This window comes from Monopterus albus, unplaced genomic scaffold (genome assembly GCF_001952655.1).
Source record: "Monopterus albus unplaced genomic scaffold, M_albus_1.0 scaffold87.1, whole genome shotgun sequence".
Taxonomy (NCBI): Eukaryota; Metazoa; Chordata; class Actinopteri; order Synbranchiformes; family Synbranchidae; genus Monopterus; species Monopterus albus.
In genome coordinates this window covers 1637361-1645131 of record NW_018127967.1, presented here as the reverse complement: position 1 = coordinate 1645131, position 7771 = coordinate 1637361, and positions in this window count along the sequence as shown.

Here is a 7771-nt window from a genome sequence, read left to right as displayed (position 1 = left end):
CAGCCACCCTGCTGACCTTGTGTGGATGCGGCTGCATCCCCTGCATTAGACATCTCTGTCTCAAGTGCATTACCACTGCCAGTGATAGTAGCTATCCATAGCTCCCTGCCTATGAATTAGTACAAGCTCCGGCCCCTTGGGAATCCTATCCCCTGATCTCCCTCACTGAGCCCGGTGAGAGAAAGATTGAAGAGCTCCATGGACCGGAGTGAAGACCGTGGATCCTACATAAACTGGCTAAAGGTTAATACATACTGACATATAAATGCATACACATTGCAGTGTGTGACAATACTCTTTGGTGCCCCACGATGCTGCCTGGCTAGCACCTATATCTCTCACTTAGCTATCTGTCCCCCCCAGGTGGTGTGAACTCATAGGTTGTTGAATGATTTTTGATCATTAAGTTTGGTAAGTATTAATGGAAATTGCTAATGGTAACTTAAATTCTTATTATTGAGTGGTGTTCATGATTATGGTACCCCCTAATGTTAGGATTAACCAATGAAAGTTTGCTACACATGATGTTTATACTTTTCCACAATTATGTCTGCTCAGATGCATTTAGTTGCATTGAATCAGCTTACACATATGGCATACATATAGAGGTCACTGCAACGAAGAACCTGCTTACATGCTGTTACCCCTCTTGTGTTTTTAGTTCATTTTTCCCTAAAGTACTCGGCTCTGTAGTTGACCCTTGAGGGAGTGGCTTTGAGGGGGGCCTCTCACCTCTCGAAACGCTAGGTGGCTTCAGCTGGGGAAAAAGGGACATTGATTTAGGTTGACACGATTTTGGTCGTGTCGAAAGGGGGAATTGTTAGGTATTTTTGATCAGATAGATATTGGTTAGGTACTTGTATGTATTAGAAATGTTTAGTGGAGACAGGATGTCTGGTCAGACTGTTAAATGCTTAGTCATGCTTATGAGTTTCTACAGGGTGCATCTGGTCAAGGATAACTAGAGAGAAAAGTTGATGACTGTCAGCAGACACAGAGACGTCTCGGTTGACGTTCCTGTATAGTATGGGGCTAGCCCAACCGAAGTGATAAAATGTATAGGCCTGGTGGGTTCAGGGGCTTTCATCTTACCTCTGATTGCGTGCAGGTTGGAGGTGCAAGATGCCTGAGCATGTAATGTTAATTTTTACCTGTGTTCATGGAATAAATCAGCACTGTTTTGTAGTTACTTGGACTGCCTCGTCTCTCAGAGTCAGTATGGTAAAAAGTACCGGGTACAACACCACTCACACCAACTGGTCGAGGCAGAAGGCCACACACCAAGATTATGTAAAAGTGGTTACGTAAAAGAGCAGGTGTTATTGCAGTTGTTATTTTGGGTCAAAATTAAAGCACCAAAATTGCACTGCGCTGCCTAATCAGCATAAAAATTGTCGAGCTGCACCTCTTCTTCCACCTCAGCATAAGTGCACTCATGCATGGCAGAAAAATATCGAATACACCAAAGCACAACAAAAGTTGAATTGCATAACAACCACATTTGAAGCCTTGAAGGCTTTGTGCTAGCCAGAAAATAAAGCCTTAAATGTTAGCCAGAATGAGAGCAGCCAGAACACAGGCTCTCAGGGCAGCTGTGAGGTCAGACAGCCCAGGTGACAGAGTGAGCTTCTAGCTAAACCTGGTAACTATTCCAGTCTGCTGATAAGGAAAAACACACAGATGGTCCTACAGCATGTTCTGGTAAAAACAGTTCCCCATCCAAATTAGAACAAATAGGTTGAGTGAAGACAGACTCAATCCCACTTACTCAGCTATCATTGTTTAAATTACATTCCAAATCTTTCTTTGCCCACTATTGCATTATGATGGTCATGATAATGTCTACAAATCCCCTATGATAGGACCAAGATGTGTTGAGTCATAATAGAGTCTTCATGTGGCTGGATTTAAGTATAGTGGTGCTTTGAGTTAAATGTAAATGCTCAAGCTAGCATGATGATATTTAGTAGGTATAATGTAATTGATTAGTTAGTTCATGTTAAGACGTTGTATGGCTGCCATCTGGGGCACCCTTGAAAAACACATTTTGATCTCAACTGGACTTCCTGGTAAAATAAAGGCTAAGTAAAAATAAATAAAAAGACTGACATTAGTACTGTACCACTTTTTCAGTGAGAAAACTATGTCAGGTGGTGAATGGATGTTTTACTAGATTAATTCTACCTATACCTTAACAATATTTTATTTGCCATAACTGTGATGGTTCTCTAACTGTAACCAGGCATGCACAGATATTGTAGGAAGAATTTATCTTAACACAAAAACACGGGATAGAAAAAATAATATTTTCACTGAAAGTAATCCACAGTTTTGATGAATCATTCAAAACTAACTTTGTATTGGCATTAAATCCTACACCTTAACCTAACTGTGTATAAAGCACAGATAGGTAAGAGTTTTGGTACTTTCAATAAATGAAATATATCTTTGAACCTTTTAGTTTGGCCTATAAACCACACTTCACTTTGAGCACTCCAATGCTGAAAAGAAGAGAAAGATGAGTAGGTGTGTGTGGAGAAGTGACTGTGCTGTCAGCTTGTCTAGCTGGACCGTGAGGGTCTCCGGGTAGTAGGTCCTCAGGGTTATCACCCCCTCTCAGATATGAGTGACCTCCTCTGTCACCACTCAGGGGTGACAGGCCCGCCAACAGGGAGGAACAAAGATAATGTATTTGATTGGCAGCCTCATCTTACACCTCTAAACTGTTGCCCTCACACCTTGTGAACTTCTCACACTTCAGCCACACCACAGAGCATTTCACTACGACTCTGGTTCTGTCTAAATACAGGCTGGAAACCGAATAAGGCATGAAAGGCAAAAGAAAAAGGATTGATGATAGGGCTGTCACCATATCAAATTTTCATTACACAATTATTGTGGCCAAAAAAATCACCATAACAATATTATCACTATATCAACATAAAAAAAAATCTATCAGTCAAATTTATCTTTAGCTTTATTGTGTATACTGTCTTTTCTGCCAAAAGACTTGCACTCAAAATTTGTGTATAGTGGAGAGAGAGAAGTGGAGAGAGAGAGACTGTAACTATAACTGTACAAAAGCATACAAAAAGAACAGTTATTATACATCTAATATAATAATGAAAAGGCAACCATATGAACTGATAAAAGATCCATGAGGCCTAAGATCTGCCATCAACACAACTTAAAATAACCTGCGGGGAGCAGGAGACAGAGAGGTTGTGTATGAGACCACAGGCTGACAACTGTCCACTCAGATATGTTGTGATTGTGTCCACCGAACAAGAGAAATGTTTTCATCTTTCCATTTTTCACATTCTATATTTATGGCAAAGTCCTATGAAGCTACGCTTGCTTAGTTTATCAGATTTCCCTGATGTTCCCTGAAGAATTGTCTTTTGGGGATTTGTAGTTTGGAGCAACTCTTTTCATCAGTTCTTTAACCCCCGGCTCTCTACATTTCTAAAGGGTATTATGCTCTTTGCTGTCATGCTTCTGTCTCTTATGCTTCCGGCATCATGCTTTTATTCTGACACCACTTCCTGTTACAGTGTCATTGCAGCTACGGACTCTTTACCCTAATCAGTGACAATTGTTTGTAGGCAGCTTCCTCCCACCAGGAAGCTGTCAGATTGTTCTAACTTATGCTCAGACTTTACAGCGTTTTTTTTCATGTGCCTGTTGTTCCAGCTCTGACCCCAGATTGCCTTGTGACCACCGATTACTGCCTAACCCTTGTGATTCTGTTTGTATTCTGTGCATTGACTTATGGACTTCCCTTATTGACCGTTCTTCTTGTGGATACCTTGGATGTGTGAGTTTGCTGGCCTGGATTGGATTATCGACCTGAGAGTGATACATGTTGAATCAGACTCCTGCATTGTTCATCGTGTGTTTCTGTCCAGTGCTCTGGTTAAAGAGACAGTGCGTTTACTCATCTGGCCCTATAACTGAGTTCACCCCCAACATTATCAGCAGCTTTACATGCTGTCTCTGACACTTTGCTATGAAGTAGACCAGTGATTTAGTGATGAACATGAACTTGCAAGCTCTGCTTTTCTCTTCTTTTCCACTGACACAAACTGTTATGATTTGGACTTGCTTGCGCTTTTATTTTGTTTTTTTCTTCCTGTTCTGCTCCATCTCTCCTGCCCAAGATTTAGCACGATTCCCAGTCAGTTTTCATTGTGCTCACCTGTTGCCTACCATTCCCCGGTTTTCAGCTATATATACTACCTCTTTCCCCTTCGTCACTCACTGGTCCATTACTTGATTCATGCGACCCTACTGGTGTGTGTAGTTGCTCTCGCCAGGTCCAGATGGCCCCAAGTAACATTTTTTTGCACATGACTTTGCACCACAATTGTTATCTCGTTCCAATGGCAGCCAGCACCTCGCCCAAAACCTTAGCTTTTCTGCTCCTCAACACTGAGTAAGTCCACTCCTGATCTGTGACTATACTCACCTGTGGTCCATGCCGCTGCCTGGCTAGCTCCTGTACCTCTCGCTCAGCTACCTGTTCTCGTCAATGACAAGTGAGACCTCACCTTATCTGTGACTGACTTCTCCTGTGCTCCATGACACTGCCAGGCCAGCATCTGTACCTCTCCCTCAGCTACCTGTTTCACTCAATGACAAGTGAGACCTCTCCTTATGTGTGACAGTACTCTTTGGTGCCCCACGATGCTGCCTGGCTAGCACCTATATCTTTCACTTAGCTATCTGTCCCCCTTGATTACAACTTACCTGTTCACCTTGTTGCCAATCCAGTCACCTCCAGTCCTGCAACCTCCACTCAGCTGGGCCTCTCACCTCTGCCTGGGTACCCCAGCTCCAGCAGAGCTTCCACTCAGCTTCCCTTTTGCTGGTGACACCAATCCATCCACCTCCTGCCTTGCCTGAGCACAACTCTGCCTGCCTGCCTCATCCCCAGCTCCCCTCAGCCTGCCTGTAATTGTATTACTCTTTGAACTGACTTAAACCATTATTTAAACTGTCTTCTATCACCTCAGCTTCTGTGTCTGCATTCTGAGTCCACTCCCTAGTTCAGCCCTGACACGAATGGCATTAGCTGACCTGAATCCCTGATTTTATCTCGCTATTTTGACATTGCCTAACAACCAGAAGAGATAAAATATCGTTAAGTCCAGGTCCCTGGTAACTTTAACAACATACTAAAATCATAATCTAATATTTGCTGTTTCAGGGCTAATAACCAGCTGCAACTTACTCGCTCTATTGTTCCAGAATCTGCAGGTGACCTGAGCCTTCCCTTAGGAATGCAGCTCTGCCTAGGCTGCTGAGGGGGCCCCAGGATGCTCCTCTCTCCTCTCTCCATGCATCTATATGTCACATTACATGTCATTAACTGTGTCTCCTCTCTCCCATAGGGGAAGATGGGTAAACAGGTTACTAGTATTGCTCCCTTTTGTGCTAACTGTTGATTTGCAATTACTACAAAATGGAGTGTCTAACACTCTGTGTTATGGTTTTGGATTTTGGTTCCTGTTTTGTGCTTTTATTTTGGTTAGATTTCCTGTCTTGTTACGTCCCCTGCCCCAGCTTTACCCCAGTTCACAATCATTATTCATTATTTCCACCTGTTGTTCATTATCCCCCGGTCTTCTGCCTATATATCCTCCTCCCTTCCCGCAGTCAGTTGCTGGTTCATCTGGATTCCATGCCCCGTAAACTCCTGTCATCTGGCTTTAACAGCGGTTTGTCTATGCACCTTCCTAGGCTGCTTTTGGTCACCTGTTCATTGACTCCTTGTGTTCCGCCTTGGTGTTTGGCAACCAGTGTTAAGTTGCAGTACAATATGTGTATTAACAGTGTCATTTCTGCTTTTTTAGATCATAGTTAACATCAATACCAATATATTGACACTCCTGACAACACTGTATGCCTATAATATTAAAAATGGATGGATGGACCTTCAATTTGCATTTGTTTCCTGGGGTCACTCCACCATCCAGAGCTCAAAGGTCAAGGATGTGCAGGATACAAGACATGCCATCAATCTTCTTCATTGTAGTTATTTATTTTGACTTTATACACCAGCAAATGTCTCATGAAGGACAATTAAACATGAAAGGTTTGCAGGATCAGGTAGCTTTTTAAAGATGCATCAGTCAATTTATCTCCACCTACAGCTGCTTCTGTTGGGAGGAAAATTTCACAAAATGTAAAAATAATATATCCCTGTGGTAGTAACAAATACTTCTGTGAAACTTTCTTGTTTGGGGAAACTGTAACTGAATGGTGAGTGATGGCAGCGCACAGTGAGGCTGGACTTGTTAGGAACGCTCTGGTAGGAAGGTGGGCGAGTAAAAAATGACGGACCCAGTTAGCTGACTTTGGTGCAAGAAGTGATGATAAATATGTGTACAACCAGGTGAAGGAATACGGAGCAGAACCGGGTGTCGAGCGGCAGTCATGGAAAACATACAGTGTGTGATGAGATGATAAGGAGGAGGCCGGGCTGCGGACGCTAGGATTCACTCCTGGACTGGTCGTGGTGGTTGGTTGCTGAGGGACAAAGTCAGAGAAACAGTTAATGGGAGACTGTGCATCAACCTGCGTGGTGGAGTGATGTGGAGTTGAGGAGGTCCGTGGTCCGGAGAAGCGATAACGGCTGGGAAGATAAGACACGGGGCACAAGGCAGGAACGGAGCTGGGATGAAGAGCGTGAGCAAATACATAAAGTAGACAAAATAAATGATTGGCATAGAAACGGGCTAGAGTATAGAAAGAACTGGCAGGGAAGTGGACGATGAGCACGGTATAAATAGGAAGAAACTAATCAGGTGCAGCTGGTGGTGATTCAGGGGACGTGAAGCAGGTGTGTCAGATAAAGAAATCAGGGGTAAAGGAGCTAAAATAGAGGGAGAGAAGTGAGAGAGGGAGGTGCAGCCGGGCAAACCTGACAGGACTGATGTCACTTGCTGCCTGTTAAAATAATTGTCCAGTACATCTACAGGGTAGGAGCTGCTTTCATGTGTCATTTTTATATTTGAAGTTAGTGTCAATATTCGATTCAGCTCAGCAGCACCAACCTACTTGAACACAACTCTGCTTGGCTATATTGATATCTATAACCAAATTGTATTTATTTCAAAATAGTCATTCAAAAAGTCCAGTTCTTCTATTTTCGGCTGTTCCCGTTAGGGGTCACCACAGCGGATCATCTGTTTCCACCTAATTCTATCCTCAGCATCCTCTACTCTCACACCAGCTAACTTCATGTCCCCTTTTAGGATAAGGATAATCACCTTTATTAGCCAAGTATGTTACACACAAGGAATTTGTTTCTGGTACAGAACCGAGGCAGCCATCTGCGGCGCCAACTCAACCAATGGCTCTAACCATCGGGGGCAACGGGGGGGTTCAGTGTCTTGCTCAAGGACACTTCAACGTGTGGACTGCAGGCACCGAGATTCGAATCTCACACATATATCTCCTCTTTGGCCTTCCTCTTGACCCCTTGTCTGGCAGCTCCATCTCCAACATCCTTCTACCAATATAACCACTATCCCTCCTCTGCACATGTCCAAACCATCTCAATCTGGCCTCTCTGACCTTGTCCCCAATACAGCCGACCTCAGCTGTCCCTCTGATGTGCTCATTCCTAATCCTGTCCATCCTGGTCCCTCCTAAAGAGAATCCCAACATCCTCATCTCTGCTACCTCCATCTCTGCCTCTTGTCTTTTCCTCACTGCTACAGTCTCTAACCCATACAGCATAGCTGGTCTCACTACTGTCTTGTAC